Source organism: Clarias gariepinus, chromosome 28, assembly GCF_024256425.1.
Source record: "Clarias gariepinus isolate MV-2021 ecotype Netherlands chromosome 28, CGAR_prim_01v2, whole genome shotgun sequence".
Classification (NCBI taxonomy): Eukaryota; Metazoa; Chordata; class Actinopteri; order Siluriformes; family Clariidae; genus Clarias; species Clarias gariepinus.
In genome coordinates, this window is record NC_071127.1 from 16059709 (window position 1) to 16078053 (window position 18345).

The following is an 18345-nucleotide window of genomic DNA, read 5'->3' on the forward strand; positions in this document are numbered from 1 at the left end:
CCCACCCACTTTATTCAGGCCCGACACGCCCACCATTAGGGGAGGAGCCCCAGGATTGTTTTATTCGACTGAGAAATACGTTATGCCATCACTAGAGCGTTTTTTTCTAGGTACCAGAGCCAGCCACCAGAGGAGGCACTTTCGTTGTCTTCAGTCCCTGGTGGTCTAGTGGCTAGGATTCGGCGCTCTCACCGCCGCGGCCCGGGTTCGATTCCCGGTCAGGGAAGTTAAGTTTTTCTGGACGGGTGGATCTCGAAGTTCAGAGCCAACAGAAACGTGGCTAGCACTCATTGGATCTACATAAAGAGAGATCCTTCGAGCCGGATTCGAACCAGCGACCTAAGGATGGCCATTGACAGTAGACTACAGTCCTCCGCTCTACCAACTGAGCTATCGAAGGTTAGGCTTCTTTCTCTGTAAACAAACCAAAACGAAAAGCCCAAAGTTGCTGCTGCAACTCTCTGTGTCTTTTCCAGTTTGGTTTATAGCAGTAAAGGATTATCCTGAGTGTTCCGGAGCAGTAACTTTCATTGCCCATTTTGTTTAATTCTTAGGGAAAATGCAGGAATGAATTCAACAGTTGGGAAAAGCATGGCATTTTTCATTGAGAAACATTTCTGCTTTGTCCATGCCTTGTCATGCTCTTTTTGTCTTTGTGTTTGATTCCCTGAAGAATAAATAAGATTGAGTCAAGTAAAAAAAAAGCCTTGGCCTTCACAGAGGTTAAAGCAGAAACAGGAACGCTCACTCAAGGCAGCAGTCGAGGGCAATCATTTCAGCTGATATTTGGCTAATTATTGGCCTGCTTAGTGAAGATGAGCAAGAACTACAGCTCATGAAGAACAGTCCTTGAGCTTGGTTACTTCTGTTTTTAAATTAAAGTGAGTAGAAGGAGGCAAGTGCAAATGCTTAAATTTAATTCCCTGAAGAATAAATGAGCTTCAAATTAAACTGAGTAGGAGGAGGCAAGTGCAAATGCTTGAATTCATATTCATTCTTTGTTAGTTTCCATGCAAAGCCCACCCACTTTATTCAGGCCCGACACGCCCACCATTAGGGGAGGAGCCCCAGGATTGTTTTATTCGACTGAGAAATACGTGATGCCATCACTAGAGCGTTTTTTTCTAGGTACCAGAGCCAGCCACCAGAGGAGGCACTTTCTTTGTCTTCAGTCCCTGGTGGTCTAGTGGCTAGGATTCGGCGCTCTCACCGCCGCGGCCCGGGTTCGATTCCCGGTCAGGGAAGTTAAGTTTTTCTGGACGGGTGGATCTCGAAGTTCACAGCCAACAGAAAGGTGGCTAGCACTCATTGGATCTACATAAAGAGAGATCCTTCGAGCCGGATTCGAACCAGCGACCTAAGGATGGCCATTGACAGTAAACTACAGTCCTCCGCTCTACCAACTGAGCTATCGAAGGTTAGGCTTCTTTCTCTGTAAACAAACCAAAACGAAAAGCCCAAAGTTGCTGCTGCAACTCTCTGTGTCTTTTCCAGTTTGGTTTAAAGCAGTAAAGGATTATCCTGAGTGTTCCGGAGCAGTAACTTTCATTGCCCATTTTGTTTAATTCTTAGGGAAAATGCAGGAATGAATTCAACAGTTGGGAAAAGCATGGCATTTTTCCATGAGAAACATTTCTGCTTTGTCCATGCCTTGTCATGCTCTTTTTGTCTTTGTGTTTGATTCCCTGAAGAATAATTAAGATTGAGTCAAATAAAAAAAAAGCCTTGGCCTTCACAGAGGTTAAAGCAGAAACAGGAACGCTCACTCAAGGCAGCAGTCGAGGGCAATCATTTCAGCTGATATTTGGCTAATTATTGGCCTGCTTAGTGAAGATGAGCAAGAACTACAGCTCATGAAGAACAGTCCTTGAGCTTGGTTACTTCTGTTTTTAAATTAAAGTGAGTAGAAGGAGGCAAGTGCAAATGCTTAAATTTAATTCCCTGAAGAATAAATGAGCTTCAAATTAAACTGAGTAGGAGGAGGCAAGTGCAAATGCTTGAATTCATATTCATTCTTTGTTAGTTTCCATGCAAAGCCCACCCACTTTATTCAGGCCCGACACGCCCACTATTAGGGGAGGAGCCCCAGGATTGTTTTATTCGACTGAGAAATACGTTATGCCATCACTAGAGCGTTTTTTTCTAGGTACCAGAGCCAGCCACCAGAGGAGGCACTTTCTTTGTCTTCAGTGCCTGGTGGTCTAGTGGCTAGGATTCGGCGCTCTCACCGCCGCGGCCCGGGTTCGATTCCCGGTCAGGGAAGTTAAGTTTTTCTGGACGGGTGGATCTCGAAGTTCAGAGCCAACAGAAAGGTGGCTAGCACTTATTGGATCTACATAAAGAGAGATCCTTCGAGCCGGATTCGAACCAGCGACCTAAGGATGGCCATTGACAGTAGACTACAGTCCTCCGCTCTACCAACTGAGCTATCGAAGGTCAGGCTTCTTTCTCTGTAAACAAACCAAAACGAAAAGCCCAAAGTTGCTGCTGCAACTCTCTGTGTCTTTTCCAGTTTGGTTTAAAGCAGTAAAGGATTATCCTGAGTGTTCCGGAGCAGTAACTTTCATTGCCCATTTTGTTTAATTCTTAGGGAAAATGCAGGAATGAATTCAACAGTTGGGAAAAGCATGGCATTTTTCCATGAGAAACATTTCTGCTTTGTCCATGCCTTGTCATGCTCTTTTTGTCTTTGTGTTTGATTCCCTGAAGAATAAATAAGATTGAGTCAAATAAAAAAAAAGCCTTGGCCTTCACAGAGGTTAAAGCAGAAACAGGAACGCTCACTCAAGGCAGCAGTCGAGGGCAATCATTTCAGCTGATATTTGGCTAATTATTGGCCTGCTTAGTGAAGATGAGCAAGAACTACAGCTCATGAAGAACAGTCCTTGAGCTTGGTTACTTCTGTTTTTAAATTAAAGTGAGTAGAAGGAGGCAAGTGCAAATGCTTAAATTTAATTCCCTGAAGAATAAATGAGCTTCAAATTAAACTGAGTAGGAGGAGGCAAGTGCAAATGCTTGAATTCATATTCATTCTTTGTTAGTTTCCATGCAAAGCCCACCCACTTTATTCAGGCCCGACACGCCCACCATTAGGGGAGGAGCCCCAGAATTGTTTTATTCGACTGAGAAATACGTTATGCCATCACTAGAGCGTTTTTTTCTAGGTACCAGAGCCAGCCACCAGAGGAGGCACTTTCGTTGTCTTCAGTCCCTGGTGGTCTAGTGGCTAGGATTCGGCGCTCTCACCGCCGCGGCCCGGGTTCGATTCCCGGTCAGGGAAGTTAAGTTTTTCTGGACGGGTGGATCTCGAAGTTCAGAGCCAACAGAAAGGTGGCTAGCACTCATTGGATCTACATAAAGAGAGATCCTTCGAGCCGGATTCGAACCAGCGACCTAAGGATGGCCATTGACAGTAGACTACAGTCCTCCGCTCTACCAACTGAGCTATCGAAGGTTAGGCTTCTTTCTCTGTAAACAAACCAAAACGAAAAGCCCAAAGTTGCTGCTGCAACTCTCTGTGTCTTTTCCAGTTTGGTTTATAGCAGTAAAGGATTATCCTGAGTGTTCCGGAGCAGTAACTTTCATTGCCCATTTTGTTTAATTCTTAGGGAAAATGCAGGAATGAATTCAACAGTTGGGAAAAGCATGGCATTTTTCATTTAGAAACATTTCTGCTTTGTCCATGCCTTGTCATGCTCTTTTTGTCTTTGTGTTTGATTCCCTGAAGAATAAATAAGATTGAGTCAAATAAAAAAAAAGCCTTGGCCTTCACAGAGGTTAAAGCAGAAACAGGAACGCTCACTCAAGGCAGCAGTCGAGGGCAATCATTTCAGCTGATATTTGGCTAATTATTGGCCTGCTTAGTGAAGATGAGCAAGAACTACAGCTCATGAAGAACAGTCCTTGAGCTTGGTTACTTCTGTTTTTAAATTAAAGTGAGTAGAAGGAGGCAAGTGCAAATGCTTAAATTTAATTCCCTGAAGAATAAATGAGCTTCAAATTAAACTGAGTAGGAGGAGGCAAGTGCAAATGCTTGAATTCATATTCATTCTTTGTTGATTTCCATGCAAAGCCCACCCACTTTATTCAGGCCCGACACGCCCACCATTAGGGGAGGAGCCCCAGGATTGTTTTATTCGACTGAGAAATACGTTATGCCATCACTAGAGCGTTTTTTTCTAGGTACCAGAGCCAGCCACCAGAGGAGGCACTTTCTTTGTCTTCAGTCCCTGGTGGTCAAGTGGCTAGGATTCGGCGCTCTCACCGCCGCGGTTCGATTCCCGGTCAGGGAAGTTAAGTTTTTCGGGACGGGTGGATCTCGAAGTTCAGAGCCAACAGAATGGTGGCTAGCATTCATTGGATCTACATAAAGAGAGATCCTTCGAGCCGGATTCGAACCAGCGACCTAAGGATGGCCATTGACAGTAGACTACAGTCCTCCGCTCTACCAACTGAGCTATCGAAGGTCAGGCTTCTTTCTCTGTAAACAAACCAAAACGAAAATCCCAAAGTTGCTGCTGCAACTCTCTGTGTCTTTTCCAGTTTGGTTTAAAGCAGTAAAGGATTATCCTGAGTGTTCCGGAGCAGTAACTTTCATTGCCCATTTTGTTTAATTCTTAGGGAAAATGCAGGAATGAATTCAACAGTTGGGAAAAGCATGGCATTTTTCCATGAGAAACATTTCTGCTTTGTCCATGCCTTGTCATGCTCTTTTTGTCTTTGTGTTTGATTCCCTGAAGAATAAATAAGATTGAGTCAAATAAAAAAAAAGCCTTGGCCTTCACAGAGGTTAAAGCAGAAACAGGAACGCTCACTCAAGGCAGCAGTCGAGGGCAATCATTTCAGCTGATATTTGGCTAATTATTGGCCTGCTTAGTGAAGATGAGCAAGAACTACAGCTCATGAAGAACAGTCCTTGAGCTTGGTTACTTCTGTTTTTAAATTAAAGTGAGTAGAAGGAGGCAAGTGCAAATGCTTAAATTTAATTCCCTGAAGAATAAATGAGCTTCAAATTAAACTGAGTAGGAGGAGGCAAGTGCAAATGCTTGAATTCATATTCATTCTTTGTTAGTTTCCATGCAAAGCCCACCCACTTTATTCAGGCCCGACACGCCCACCATTAGGGGAGGAGCCCCAGGATTGTTTTATTCGACTGAGAAATACGTTATGCCATCACTAGAGCGTTTTTTTCTAGGTACCAGAGCCAGCCACCAGAGGAGGCACTTTCGTTGTCTTCAGTCCCTGGTGGTCTAGTGGCTAGGATTCGGCGCTCTCACCGCCGCGGCCCGGGTTCGATTCCCGGTCAGGGAAGTTAAGTTTTTCTGGACGGGTGGATCTCGAAGTTCAGAGCCAACAGAAAGGTGGCTAGCACTCATTGGATCTACATAAAGAGAGATCCTTCGAGCCGGATTCGAACCAGCGACCTAAGGATGGCCATTGACAGTAGACTACAGTCCTCCGCTCTACCAACTGAGCTATCGAAGGTTAGGCTTCTTTCTCTGTAAACAAACCAAAACGAAAAGCCCAAAGTTGCTGCTGCAACTCTCTGTGTCTTTTCCAGTTTGGTTTATAGCAGTAAAGGATTATCCTGAGTGTTCCGGAGCAGTAACTTTCATTGCCCATTTTGTTTAATTCTTAGGGAAAATGCAGGAATGAATTCAACAGTTGGGAAAAGCATGGCATTTTTCATTGAGAAACATTTCTGCTTTGTCCATGCCTTGTCATGCTCTTTTTGTCTTTGTGTTTGATTCCCTGAAGAATAAATAAGATTGAGTCAAGTAAAAAAAAAGCCTTGGCCTTCACAGAGGTTAAAGCAGAAACAGGAACGCTCACTCAAGGCAGCAGTCGAGGGCAATCATTTCAGCTGATATTTGGCTAATTATTGGCCTGCTTAGTGAAGATGAGCAAGAACTACAGCTCATGAAGAACAGTCCTTGAGCTTGGTTACTTCTGTTTTTAAATTAAAGTGAGTAGAAGGAGGCAAGTGCAAATGCTTAAATTTAATTCCCTGAAGAATAAATGAGCTTCAAATTAAACTGAGTAGGAGGAGGCAAGTGCAAATGCTTGAATTCATATTCATTCTTTGTTAGTTTCCATGCAAAGCCCACCCACTTTATTCAGGCCCGACACGCCCACCATTAGGGGAGGAGCCCCAGGATTGTTTTATTCGACTGAGAAATACGTGATGCCATCACTAGAGCGTTTTTTTCTAGGTACCAGAGCCAGCCACCAGAGGAGGCACTTTCTTTGTCTTCAGTCCCTGGTGGTCTAGTGGCTAGGATTCGGCGCTCTCACCGCCGCGGCCCGGGTTCGATTCCCGGTCAGGGAAGTTAAGTTTTTCTGGACGGGTGGATCTCGAAGTTCACAGCCAACAGAAAGGTGGCTAGCACTCATTGGATCTACATAAAGAGAGATCCTTCGAGCCGGATTCGAACCAGCGACCTAAGGATGGCCATTGACAGTAAACTACAGTCCTCCGCTCTACCAACTGAGCTATCGAAGGTTAGGCTTCTTTCTCTGTAAACAAACCAAAACGAAAAGCCCAAAGTTGCTGCTGCAACTCTCTGTGTCTTTTCCAGTTTGGTTTAAAGCAGTAAAGGATTATCCTGAGTGTTCCGGAGCAGTAACTTTCATTGCCCATTTTGTTTAATTCTTAGGGAAAATGCAGGAATGAATTCAACAGTTGGGAAAAGCATGGCATTTTTCCATGAGAAACATTTCTGCTTTGTCCATGCCTTGTCATGCTCTTTTTGTCTTTGTGTTTGATTCCCTGAAGAATAATTAAGATTGAGTCAAATAAAAAAAAAGCCTTGGCCTTCACAGAGGTTAAAGCAGAAACAGGAACGCTCACTCAAGGCAGCAGTCGAGGGCAATCATTTCAGCTGATATTTGGCTAATTATTGGCCTGCTTAGTGAAGATGAGCAAGAACTACAGCTCATGAAGAACAGTCCTTGAGCTTGGTTACTTCTGTTTTTAAATTAAAGTGAGTAGAAGGAGGCAAGTGCAAATGCTTAAATTTAATTCCCTGAAGAATAAATGAGCTTCAAATTAAACTGAGTAGGAGGAGGCAAGTGCAAATGCTTGAATTCATATTCATTCTTTGTTAGTTTCCATGCAAAGCCCACCCACTTTATTCAGGCCCGACACGCCCACTATTAGGGGAGGAGCCCCAGGATTGTTTTATTCGACTGAGAAATACGTTATGCCATCACTAGAGCGTTTTTTTCTAGGTACCAGAGCCAGCCACCAGAGGAGGCACTTTCTTTGTCTTCAGTCCCTGGTGGTCTAGTGGCTAGGATTCGGCGCTCTCACCGCCGCGGCCCGGGTTCGATTCCCGGTCAGGGAAGTTAAGTTTTTCTGGACGGGTGGATCTCGAAGTTCAGAGCCAACAGAAAGGTGGCTAGCACTTATTGGATCTACATAAAGAGAGATCCTTCGAGCCGGATTCGAACCAGCGACCTAAGGATGGCCATTGACAGTAGACTACAGTCCTCCGCTCTACCAACTGAGCTATCGAAGGTCAGGCTTCTTTCTCTGTAAACAAACCAAAACGAAAAGCCCAAAGTTGCTGCTGCAACTCTCTGTGTCTTTTCCAGTTTGGTTTAAAGCAGTAAAGGATTATCCTGAGTGTTCCGGAGCAGTAACTTTCATTGCCCATTTTGTTTAATTCTTAGGGAAAATGCAGGAATGAATTCAACAGTTGGGAAAAGCATGGCATTTTTCCATGAGAAACATTTCTGCTTTGTCCATGCCTTGTCATGCTCTTTTTGTCTTTGTGTTTGATTCCCTGAAGAATAAATAAGATTGAGTCAAATAAAAAAAAAGCCTTGGCCTTCACAGAGGTTAAAGCAGAAACAGGAACGCTCACTCAAGGCAGCAGTCGAGGGCAATCATTTCAGCTGATATTTGGCTAATTATTGGCCTGCTTAGTGAAGATGAGCAAGAACTACAGCTCATGAAGAACAGTCCTTGAGCTTGGTTACTTCTGTTTTTAAATTAAAGTGAGTAGAAGGAGGCAAGTGCAAATGCTTAAATTTAATTCCCTGAAGAATAAATGAGCTTCAAATTAAACTGAGTAGGAGGAGGCAAGTGCAAATGCTTGAATTCATATTCATTCTTTGTTAGTTTCCATGCAAAGCCCACCCACTTTATTCAGGCCCGACACGCCCACCATTAGGGGAGGAGCCCCAGGATTGTTTTATTCGACTGAGAAATACGTTATGCCATCACTAGAGCGTTTTTTTCTAGGTACCAGAGCCAGCCACCAGAGGAGGCACTTTCTTTGTCTTCAGTCCCTGGTGGTCTAGTGGCTAGGATTCGGCGCTCTCACCGCCGCGGCCCGGGTTCGATTCCCGGTCAGGGAAGTTAAGTTTTTCTGGACGGGTGGATCTCGAAGTTCAGAGCCAACAGAAAGGTGGCTAGCACTGATTGGATCTACATAAAGAGAGATCCTTCGAGCCGGATTCGAACCAGCGACCTAAGGATGGCCATTGACAGTAGACTACAGTCCTCCGCTCTACCAACTGAGCTATCGAAGGTTAGGCTTCTTTCTCTGTAAACAAACCAAAACGAAAAGCCCAAAGTTGCTGCTGCAACTCTCTGTGTCTTTTCCAGTTTGGTTTAAAGCAGTAAAGGATTATCCTGAGTGTTCCGGAGCAGTAACTTTCATTGCCCATTTTGTTTAATTCTTAGGGAAAATGCAGGAATGAATTCAACAGTTGGGAAAAGCATGGCATTTTTCCATGAGAAACATTTCTGCTTTGTCCATGCCTTGTCATGCTCTTTTTGTCTTTGTGTTTGATTCCCTGAAGAATAATTAAGATTGAGTCAAATAAAAAAAAAGCCTTGGCCTTCACAGAGGTTAAAGCAGAAACAGGAACGCTCACTCAAGGCAGCAGTCGAGGGCAATCATTTCAGCTGATATTTGGCTAATTATTGGCCTGCTTAGTGAAGATGAGCAAGAACTACAGCTCATGAAGAACAGTCCTTGAGCTTGGTTACTTCTGTTTTTAAATTAAAGTGAGTAGAAGGAGGCAAGTGCAAATGCTTAAATTTAATTCCCTGAAGAATAAATGAGCTTCAAATTAAACTGAGTAGGAGGAGGCAAGTGCAAATGCTTGAATTCATATTCATTCTTTGTTAGTTTCCATGCAAAGCCCACCCACTTTATTCAGGCCCGACACGCCCACCATTAGGGGAGGAGCCCCAGGATTGTTTTATTCGACTGAGAAATACGTTATGCCATCACTAGAGCGTTTTTTTCTAGGTACCAGAGCCAGCCACCAGAGGAGGCACTTTCTTTGTCTTCAGTCCCTGGTGGTTAAGTGGCTAGGATTCGGCGCTCTCACCGCCGCGGTTCGATTCCCGGTCAGGGAAGTTAAGTTTTTCGGGACGGGTGGATCTCGAAGTTCAGAGCCAACAGAATGGTGGCTAGCATTCATTGGATCTACATAAAGAGAGATCCTTCGAGCCGGATTCGAACCAGCGACCTAAGGATGGCCATTGACAGTAGACTACAGTCCTCCGCTCTACCAACTGAGCTATCGAAGGTCAGGCTTCTTTCTCTGTAAACAAACCAAAACGAAAATCCCAAAGTTGCTGCTGCAACTCTCTGTGTCTTTTCCAGTTTGGTTTAAAGCAGTAAAGGATTATCCTGAGTGTTCCGGAGCAGTAACTTTCATTGCCCATTTTGTTTAATTCTTAGGGAAAATGCAGGAATGAATTCAACAGTTGGGAAAAGCATGGCATTTTTCCATGAGAAACATTTCTGCTTTGTCCATGCCTTGTCATGCTCTTTTTGTCTTTGTGTTTGATTCCCTGAAGAATAAATAAGATTGAGTCAAATAAAAAAAAAGCCTTGGCCTTCACAGAGGTTAAAGCAGAAACAGGAACGCTCACTCAAGGCAGCAGTCGAGGGCAATCATTTCAGCTGATATTTGGCTAATTATTGGCCTGCTTAGTGAAGATGAGCAAGAACTACAGCTCATGAAGAACAGTCCTTGAGCTTGGTTACTTCTGTTTTTAAATTAAAGTGAGTAGAAGGAGGCAAGTGCAAATGCTTAAATTTAATTCCCTGAAGAATAAATGAGCTTCAAATTAAACTGAGTAGGAGGAGGCAAGTGCAAATGCTTGAATTCATATTCATTCTTTGTTAGTTTCCATGCAAAGCCCACCCACTTTATTCAGGCCCGACACGCCCACCATTAGGGGAGGAGCCCCAGGATTGTTTTATTCGACTGAGAAATACGTTATGCCATCACTAGAGCGTTTTTTTCTAGGTACCAGAGCCAGCCACCAGAGGAGGCACTTTCGTTGTCTTCAGTCCCTGGTGGTCTAGTGGCTAGGATTCGGCGCTCTCACCGCCGCGGTTCGATTCCCGGTCAGGGAAGTTAAGTTTTTCGGGACGGGTGGATCTCGAAGTTCAGAGCCAACAGAATGGTGGCTAGCATTCATTGGATCTACATAAAGAGAGATCCTTCGAGCCGGATTCGAACCAGCGACCTAAGGATGGCCATTGACAGTAGACTACAGTCCTCCGCTCTACCAACTGAGCTATCGAAGGTTAGGCTTCTTTCTCTGTAAACAAACCAAAACGAAAAGCCCAAAGTTGCTGCTGCAACTCTCTGTGTCTTTTCCAGTTTGGTTTAAAGCAGTAAAGGATTATCCTGAGTGTTCCGGAGCAGTAACTTTCATTGCCCATTTTGTTTAATTCTTAGGGAAAATGCAGGAATGAATTCAACAGTTGGGAAAAGCATGGCATTTTTCCATGAGAAACATTTCTGCTTTGTCCATGCCTTGTCATGCTCTTTTTGTCTTTGTGTTTGATTCCCTGAAGAATAAATAAGATTGAGTCAAATAAAAAAAAAAGCCTTGGCCTTCACAGAGGTTAAAGCAGAAACAGGAACGCTCACTCAAGGCAGCAGTCGAGGGCAATCATTTCAGCTGATATTTGGCTAATTATTGGCCTGCTTAGTGAAGATGAGCAAGAACTACAGCTCATGAAGAACAGTCCTTGAGCTTGGTTACTTCTGTTTTTAAATTAAAGTGAGTAGAAGGAGGCAAGTGCAAATGCTTAAATTTAATTCCCTGAAGAATAAATGAGCTTCAAATTAAACTGAGTAGGAGGAGGCAAGTGCAAATGCTTGAATTCATATTCATTCTTTGTTAGTTTCCATGCAAAGCCCACCCACTTTATTCAGGCCCGACACGCCCACCATTAGGGGAGGAGCCCCAGGATTGTTTTATTCGACTGAGAAATACGTTATGCCATCACTAGAGCGTTTTTTTCTAGGTACCAGAGCCAGCCACCAGAGGAGGCACTTTCGTTGTCTTCAGTCCCTGGTGGTCTAGTGGCTAGGATTCGGCGCTCTCACCGCCGCGGCCCGGGTTCGATTCCTGGTCAGGGAAGTTAAGTTTTTCTGGACGGGTGGATCTCGAAGTTCAGAGCCAACAGAAAGGTGGCTAGCACTCATTGGATCTACATAAAGAGAGATCCTTCGAGCCGGATTCGAACCAGCGACCTAAGGATGGCCATTGACAGTAGACTACAGTCCTCCGCTCTACCAACTGAGCTATCGAAGGTTAGGCTTCTTTCTCTGTAAACAAACCAAAACGAAAAGCCCAAAGTTGCTGCTGCAACTCTCTGTGTCTTTTCCAGTTTGGTTTAAAGCAGTAAAGGATTATCCTGAGTGTTCCGGAGCAGTAACTTTCATTGCCCATTTTGTTTAATTCTTAGGGAAAATGCAGGAATGAATTCAACAGTTGGGAAAAGCATGGCATTTTTCATTGAGAAACATTTCTGCTTTGTCCATGCCTTGTCATGCTCTTTTTGTCTTTGTGTTTGATTCCCTGAAGAATAAATAAGATTGAGTCAAATAAAAAAAAAGCCTTGGCCTTCACAGAGGTTAAAGCAGAAACAGGAACGCTCACTCAAGGCAGCAGTCGAGGGCAATCATTTCAGCTGATATTTGGCTAATTATTGGCCTGCTTAGTGAAGATGAGCAAGAACTACAGCTCATGAAGAACAGTCCTTGAGCTTGGTTACTTCTGTTTTTAAATTAAAGTGAGTAGAAGGAGGCAAGTGCAAATGCTTAAATTTAATTCCCTGAAGAATAAATGAGCTTCAAATTAAACTGAGTAGGAGGAGGCAAGTGCAAATGCTTGAATTCATATTCATTCTTTGTTAGTTTCCATGCAAAGCCCACCCACTTTATTCAGGCCCGACACGCCCACCATTAGGGGAGGAGCCCCAGGATTGTTTTATTCGACTGAGAAATACGTTATGCCATCACTAGAGCGTTTTTTTCTAGGTACCAGAGCCAGCCACCAGAGGAGGCACTTTCTTTGTCTTCAGTCCCTGGTGGTCAAGTGGCTAGGATTCGGCGCTCTCACCACCGCGGTTCGATTCCCGGTCAGGGAAGTTAAGTTTTTCGGGACGGGTGGATCTCGAAGTTCAGAGCCAACAGAATGGTGGCTAGCATTCATTGGATCTACATAAAGAGAGATCCTTCGAGCCAGATTCGAACCAGCGACCTAAGGATGGCCATTGACAGTAGACTACAGTCCTCCGCTCTACCAACTGAGCTATCGAAGGTCAGGCTTCTTTCTCTGTAAACAAACCAAAACGAAAATCCCAAAGTTGCTGCTGCAACTCTCTGTGTCTTTTCCAGTTTGGTTTAAAGCAGTAAAGGATTATCCTGAGTGTTCCGGAGCAGTAACTTTCATTGCCCATTTTGTTTAATTCTTAGGGAAAATGCAGGAATGAATTCAACAGTTGGGAAAAGCATGGCATTTTTCCATGAGAAACATTTCTGCTTTGTCCATGCCTTGTCATGCTCTTTTTGTCTTTGTGTTTGATTCCCTGAAGAATAAATAAGATTGAGTCAAATAAAAAAAAAGCCTTGGCCTTCACAGAGGTTAAAGCAGAAACAGGAACGCTCACTCAAGGCAGCAGTCGAGGGCAATCATTTCAGCTGATATTTGGCTAATTATTGGCCTGCTTAGTGAAGATGAGCAAGAACTACAGCTCATGAAGAACAGTCCTTGAGCTTGGTTACTTCTGTTTTTAAATTAAAGTGAGTAGAAGGAGGCAAGTGCAAATGCTTAAATTTAATTCCCTGAAGAATAAATGAGCTTCAAATTAAACTGAGTAGGAGGAGGCAAGTGCAAATGCTTGAATTCATATTCATTCTTTGTTAGTTTCCATGCAAAGCCCACCCACTTTATTCAGGCCCGACACGCCCACCATTAGGGGAGGAGGCCCAGGATTGTTTTATTCGACTGAGAAATACGTTATGCCATCACTAGAGCGTTTTTTTCTAGGTACCAGAGCCAGCCACCAGAGGAGGCACTTTCGTTGTCTTCAGTCCCTGGTGGTCTAGTGGCTAGGATTCGGCGCTCTCACCGCCGCGGCCCGGGTTCGATTCCCGGTCAGGGAAGTTAAGTTTTTCTGGACGGGTGGATCTCGAAGTTCAGAGCCAACAGAAAGGTGGCTAGCACTCATTGGATCTACATAAAGAGAGATCCTTCGAGCCGGATTCGAACCAGCGACCTAAGGATGGCCATTGACAGTAGACTACAGTCCTCCGCTCTACCAACTGAGCTATCGAAGGTTAGGCTTCTTTCTCTGTAAACAAACCAAAACGAAAAGCCCAAAGTTGCTGCTGCAACTCTCTGTGTCTTTTCCAGTTTGGTTTAAAGCAGTAAAGGATTATCCTGAGTGTTCCGGAGCAGTAACTTTCATTGCCCATTTTGTTTAATTCTTAGGGAAAATGCAGGAATGAATTCAACAGTTGGGAAAAGCATGGCATTTTTCATTGAGAAACATTTCTGCTTTGTCCATGCCTTGTCATGCTCTTTTTGTCTTTGTGTTTGATTCCCTGAAGAATAAATAAGATTGAGTCAAATAAAAAAAAAGCCTTGGCCTTCACAGAGGTTAAAGCAGAAACAGGAACGCTCACTCAAGGCAGCAGTCGAGGGCAATCATTTCAGCTGATATTTGGCTAATTATTGGCCTGCTTAGTGAAGATGAGCAAGAACTACAGCTCATGAAGAACAGTCCTTGAGCTTGGTTACTTCTGTTTTTAAATTAAAGTGAGTAGAAGGAGGCAAGTGCAAATGCTTAAATTTAATTCCCTGAAGAATAAATGAGCTTCAAATTAAACTGAGTAGGAGGAGGCAAGTGCAAATGCTTGAATTCATATTCATTCTTTGTTAGTTTCCATGCAAAGCCCACCCACTTTATTCAGGCCCGACACGCCCACCATTAGGGGAGGAGCCCCAGGATTGTTTTATTCGACTGAGAAATACGTTATGCCATCACTAGAGCGTTTTTTTCTAGGTACCAGAGCCAGCCACCAGAGGAGGCACTTTCTTTGTCTTCAGTCCCTGGTGGTCAAGTGGCTAGGATTCGGCGCTCTCACCGCCGCGGTTCGATTCCCGGTCAGGGAAGTTAAGTTTTTCGGGACGGGTGGATCTCGAAGTTCAGAGCCAACAGAATGGTGGCTAGCATTCATTGGATCTACATAAAGAGAGATCCTTCGAGCCGGATTCGAACCAGCGACCTAAGGATGGCCATTGACAGTAGACTACAGTCCTCCGCTCTACTGTTGTGGAAATTGATTGAAGACCCAGGCTTTGGTTTCAGAAGATCACGACCTTTATTTATCATGCAATAACGGCCGGGGGAGACTGCAGAATCGCAACACTGTCCCGTCGGCTCGCCACTTATATAGTCAACCAGGACAAAAGAATTCATTCTACATGCAACGATGTCATCCTAAACATCTGGGGTTCTTCAAGCTTCCCCAGTCTAGGGGCCTCAATGTATATATCAGACTGCTTATGCAAGCAGACTCTCAGGCCTATACGTGCAGCTTCGCACACACATTGCTGAGTACTTTCCTATGGGCTACCATTTATTCCTTAAAAGGAAGTAAAACCAAAGAAAATCAAATAAAATTTACTTCCATATCCCCCCCTCTGGGGCTTATAAGTCCCATATCACTGGTTATCTAGAGTGCAAATCCATGTGCTAGCCCCTCTTACACTAGCTAGTGATTAATTTAAATCACTGGACTTTTATCAATGACCAACCCATGTATTTGTACTCTAGCGAAGATCGAGCCAAACTTCTCCGCCCTCATTTGACTAGGACAGAGTAAAAGACTTGACCTCCTTTACCTTATACAGTACTTTCCATAACACAATAACATGACATGCATATATGAGTAATACAGTGATTTCCTAGGATTACATTAAGCTAAATAACTTGGATAACATATATGTATAGTTTAAACTGATCCATGCATAATACAGTACAATTTTAAAAGCAAATATAATTTCAAACAGCTGTGTCCTAATATATGGATCTTTAACCCAGATACTTTGCGCATCGTAGAGGGTCGCCTTTTGGGGAGAGGCCTGGCCAGTGCTTTCACCCAAGGCATGGCTCATCGTTAATCATCTTCTTCGTCCTCGTCCGAGGTGCCTGAATCTTCTTCTGATTCTTGTGAATCACAGTCAGGGTCATAAATGTCTTTGTCATTGGTTAAGGGTATTTTTTCATCTTGCCATTTTAATACTTCCATTTGTTGAACTGTAGCTTTTATGACCAAAGATTTTAATATAGGAAGCACACAACAGAACAACAATCCTCCTATTAATATAGCAAATCCCAAAAACATACCAAATTTAGCAAACCATGCTCCCCAAGCTCCCAGTTTTAGATCTAACCAGTCCCATATTTTACTATCTCTCCCAGCATTATCAGTTACTTCCCGTCTCAGATTTTTTAGTTGGTTCATGGCTTTAGTAAAACTTCCCTCGGGTGCTGTGTTATTAGGAATATATGTACAACATTGATCACCAAACAGAATGCATACACCTCCTTTTTCAGCTAATAACCAATTTAATGCTTGTCTATTTTGCCAAGTCATTGTACTAGTAGCTACTAATTGTTCTCCTAAAGCAGCCAAAGCATCCTCGGTATAATTAATAAATCTCTGTTGATTGTAGTAAATATAGTTAATCCATTCAGCATTTTTATTAGGTGTTATCCATAAAAAAATAGACTCAAATCCAGATTTTACCTCATCTCTGGCTTTAAATTCATTAGGTATACCCCTGGGTTGGCCTACTGAGTCTATGTACACGTTGGGATCTGCCTGATAAGCCCTTCTCATTCTATGATGGTCTTTTGAGTTACGCTGTACAGGCTGGTCTATATTCCAGCCCGCTATTGACATTTCTTGAAGCATCCGGATTCTAGCACAGATTCCTCTCCAACTTTTTGGTAATGTTGCCCTCAATAATGTTCCTCCACAAAGCCAGAAAAAATCAGCTACTGGTATTGATTGGTCATCATAACGGAACTTTAAAGGAAACAATAATGTTTGATTCATGCAGTTATGTGTTATAGTTATATTACCCTGCACTGTGACTGTTGCATGAAGTATAGTTTTCTTATGAACATCCATTCGTGTAAAAGAGCCAGTGTCCAGATGCCACATTATCATACAATTACCTTGAAATTCTCCCACACTGTTATTTCCCACTGTTTTATTGAAACATTCATACTCAAGAGTATAATCTATTTCATACTCAGAGGGGATTTCTATCTTTTTTTCCTCGATTCTTACATCTAGCTGTTGGCACCATTCCCCCCATTCAGGTGTATGGAAATTATTAAAGTAATCTGGACTACTCAATATTGCTAAACATTCAGCTGGACACAGAGGTCTTCGGAAGACATGTAGATGACAAAACTGTTGGGTAAATTTTGCACAATGTCTAAAGTCATATGGATTGGGTACCACTATAACCTTTTCTAATGGTGATGGAGTACAAACCAAACAACTAGTTATTCTATTTTCCTGGGCTGTGTAGGCAGCCCATTTATACCATTCATTACTTTGTGCCATGCTTAAGAGTTTTTCCTTTTTCCTGCCCATAGATTGATAACTAAGAACCTTTTGACCAACATTTACTTGCTGTAAGGTTAATTCTTGGGAAGTCTGGTTGGTTCTTGGTGGAGGTGAGCTGACCACAGCTTGAATTAATACCTGGAAAATAATGATCATTAGGTAGGCTGCCCACTCTATTTTCCCCATTTTTCTTCTTTATTTCCTCCACCCCGTTACCCAGATTTCAAAACTCTATACTTTATCACTGTCGGGTGGTGGGTCTTCTTCTTCTTCTTCTGCACTCTTTCCCTTACTTACTTTAGGGATTCTTGTGCAATGGTTTAAGTGATACCAGGTGGTTTTGCCTTCCACTTGGACTGCTGTGGGGGTGGCTGCTACGACCTTGTATGGCCCCTCCCTTCTGGGTTCGTGCCACTTCCTCCTGAACACACGCAGATAGACCTGGTCTCCTGGAGTGATGGGACACGGCGCGTCTTTCTCTTCCTCCGGCTCCTTGCTTTTTTCCTGCACATAAATGGCTTTATGTATGGCAGTTAGTTTCTTTATATATGATCTGAGTTCCAGTTGTAATTGTTCTAGAGGTGGGCCTTTATAGGGCCCTCTACAGAATGGCACAGGCATGGGTCGACCCGTAAGCATTTCATGCGGGGTTAGATGGGTATTTCTGTTAATTTGCATGCGATAACTCATTAGTGCAAGAGGTAAAGCATCAACCCAGTTAAGTTTTGTACTAGCACAAATCTTGTTAAGTTTAGCTTTGAGTGTTCCATTTATTCTCTCTACCATACCTTGAGACTGCGGATGATAGACACACCCAAATCTTTGCTTTATTCTCAACTGTTGCAATACCTGCTTTACCGTTTTCTGAATGAACGCGGATCCGTTGTCTGAACTGATTTCTGATGGAATTCCAAACCTAGGTATCACCTCTCTTGTGAGGAATTTCACAACTGTTCCTGCCCCTTCATCAGCAGATGGCATTGCTTCTACCCATCTACTAAATCTGTCAATTACTACAAGCATGTATCTCTTGCCTCGAACACACTTTATCATATCCACATAATCCATAACCAAATGCTTAAAAGGTCCCTCTGGTACCGGTATATGGCCAATAGGTGTCGCTGTTCCTTTTCTTACGTTATGCTTAGCACATATCTCACATGAAGCTAGAAACTCATCAACCATAGCATGCAGATATGGAGACCAATATCCTTGTTGCTTGATTTTCCTCACAACCTCTCCTCTAGCACAATGATCAAACCCATGAGCATCTGAAATCAAAATGTTCAACAACGCTGTAGGAGCTATGATCAGGCCTTCATGTGAACGCCAAATACTCTGTGCATCCTTCTGAGCTCCCCTCTGGAGCCACATAGAATGCTCATACGGTCCTGCTTGCTGTTGAATCCGAATAATATCCTC

General features: G+C 43.4%; 23 non-coding genes across 23 annotated transcripts; 10 read left to right on the plus strand and 13 right to left on the minus strand.

The window, feature by feature from the left end:
* The first annotated feature begins 154 nt into the window (after positions 1-154).
* Positions 155-226, plus strand: trnae-cuc (transfer RNA glutamic acid (anticodon CUC)). The gene has a single exon. It is a non-coding gene; the product is annotated as a tRNA-Glu (tRNA).
* Positions 227-311: 85 nt separating this feature from the next.
* trnay-gua (transfer RNA tyrosine (anticodon GUA)) lies at positions 312-400 on the minus strand. Its single transcript is given in 2 exon segments — positions 312-347; positions 364-400. It is a non-coding gene; the product is annotated as a tRNA-Tyr (tRNA).
* A 772-nt stretch (positions 401-1172) lies between these two features.
* trnae-cuc (transfer RNA glutamic acid (anticodon CUC)) lies at positions 1173-1244 on the plus strand. Its single transcript has one exon. It is a non-coding gene; the product is annotated as a tRNA-Glu (tRNA).
* An 85-nt stretch (positions 1245-1329) lies between these two features.
* Positions 1330-1418, minus strand: trnay-gua (transfer RNA tyrosine (anticodon GUA)). Its single transcript is given in 2 exon segments — positions 1330-1365; positions 1382-1418. It is a non-coding gene; the product is annotated as a tRNA-Tyr (tRNA).
* Positions 1419-2190: 772 nt separating this feature from the next.
* On the plus strand, positions 2191-2262 carry trnae-cuc (transfer RNA glutamic acid (anticodon CUC)). The gene has a single exon. It is a non-coding gene; the product is annotated as a tRNA-Glu (tRNA).
* An 85-nt stretch (positions 2263-2347) lies between these two features.
* Positions 2348-2436, minus strand: trnay-gua (transfer RNA tyrosine (anticodon GUA)). The gene is given in 2 exon segments: positions 2348-2383; positions 2400-2436. It is a non-coding gene; the product is annotated as a tRNA-Tyr (tRNA).
* Positions 2437-3208: 772 nt separating this feature from the next.
* On the plus strand, positions 3209-3280 carry trnae-cuc (transfer RNA glutamic acid (anticodon CUC)). The gene has a single exon. It is a non-coding gene; the product is annotated as a tRNA-Glu (tRNA).
* Positions 3281-3365: 85 nt separating this feature from the next.
* trnay-gua (transfer RNA tyrosine (anticodon GUA)) lies at positions 3366-3454 on the minus strand. The gene is given in 2 exon segments: positions 3366-3401; positions 3418-3454. It is a non-coding gene; the product is annotated as a tRNA-Tyr (tRNA).
* Positions 3455-4377: 923 nt separating this feature from the next.
* Positions 4378-4466, minus strand: trnay-gua (transfer RNA tyrosine (anticodon GUA)). Its single transcript is given in 2 exon segments — positions 4378-4413; positions 4430-4466. It is a non-coding gene; the product is annotated as a tRNA-Tyr (tRNA).
* Positions 4467-5238: 772 nt separating this feature from the next.
* trnae-cuc (transfer RNA glutamic acid (anticodon CUC)) lies at positions 5239-5310 on the plus strand. Its single transcript has one exon. It is a non-coding gene; the product is annotated as a tRNA-Glu (tRNA).
* Positions 5311-5395: 85 nt separating this feature from the next.
* trnay-gua (transfer RNA tyrosine (anticodon GUA)) lies at positions 5396-5484 on the minus strand. The gene is given in 2 exon segments: positions 5396-5431; positions 5448-5484. It is a non-coding gene; the product is annotated as a tRNA-Tyr (tRNA).
* Positions 5485-6256: 772 nt separating this feature from the next.
* On the plus strand, positions 6257-6328 carry trnae-cuc (transfer RNA glutamic acid (anticodon CUC)). Its single transcript has one exon. It is a non-coding gene; the product is annotated as a tRNA-Glu (tRNA).
* Positions 6329-6413: 85 nt separating this feature from the next.
* Positions 6414-6502, minus strand: trnay-gua (transfer RNA tyrosine (anticodon GUA)). Its single transcript is given in 2 exon segments — positions 6414-6449; positions 6466-6502. It is a non-coding gene; the product is annotated as a tRNA-Tyr (tRNA).
* A 772-nt stretch (positions 6503-7274) lies between these two features.
* On the plus strand, positions 7275-7346 carry trnae-cuc (transfer RNA glutamic acid (anticodon CUC)). Its single transcript has one exon. It is a non-coding gene; the product is annotated as a tRNA-Glu (tRNA).
* Positions 7347-7431: 85 nt separating this feature from the next.
* trnay-gua (transfer RNA tyrosine (anticodon GUA)) lies at positions 7432-7520 on the minus strand. The gene is given in 2 exon segments: positions 7432-7467; positions 7484-7520. It is a non-coding gene; the product is annotated as a tRNA-Tyr (tRNA).
* A 772-nt stretch (positions 7521-8292) lies between these two features.
* Positions 8293-8364, plus strand: trnae-cuc (transfer RNA glutamic acid (anticodon CUC)). Its single transcript has one exon. It is a non-coding gene; the product is annotated as a tRNA-Glu (tRNA).
* An 85-nt stretch (positions 8365-8449) lies between these two features.
* Positions 8450-8538, minus strand: trnay-gua (transfer RNA tyrosine (anticodon GUA)). The gene is given in 2 exon segments: positions 8450-8485; positions 8502-8538. It is a non-coding gene; the product is annotated as a tRNA-Tyr (tRNA).
* A 923-nt stretch (positions 8539-9461) lies between these two features.
* trnay-gua (transfer RNA tyrosine (anticodon GUA)) lies at positions 9462-9550 on the minus strand. The gene is given in 2 exon segments: positions 9462-9497; positions 9514-9550. It is a non-coding gene; the product is annotated as a tRNA-Tyr (tRNA).
* Positions 9551-10473: 923 nt separating this feature from the next.
* Positions 10474-10562, minus strand: trnay-gua (transfer RNA tyrosine (anticodon GUA)). Its single transcript is given in 2 exon segments — positions 10474-10509; positions 10526-10562. It is a non-coding gene; the product is annotated as a tRNA-Tyr (tRNA).
* A 773-nt stretch (positions 10563-11335) lies between these two features.
* trnae-cuc (transfer RNA glutamic acid (anticodon CUC)) lies at positions 11336-11407 on the plus strand. The gene has a single exon. It is a non-coding gene; the product is annotated as a tRNA-Glu (tRNA).
* Positions 11408-11492: 85 nt separating this feature from the next.
* On the minus strand, positions 11493-11581 carry trnay-gua (transfer RNA tyrosine (anticodon GUA)). The gene is given in 2 exon segments: positions 11493-11528; positions 11545-11581. It is a non-coding gene; the product is annotated as a tRNA-Tyr (tRNA).
* Positions 11582-13365: 1784 nt separating this feature from the next.
* trnae-cuc (transfer RNA glutamic acid (anticodon CUC)) lies at positions 13366-13437 on the plus strand. The gene has a single exon. It is a non-coding gene; the product is annotated as a tRNA-Glu (tRNA).
* Positions 13438-13522: 85 nt separating this feature from the next.
* Positions 13523-13611, minus strand: trnay-gua (transfer RNA tyrosine (anticodon GUA)). The gene is given in 2 exon segments: positions 13523-13558; positions 13575-13611. It is a non-coding gene; the product is annotated as a tRNA-Tyr (tRNA).
* Between the last annotated feature and the right edge of the window lie 4734 nt (positions 13612-18345).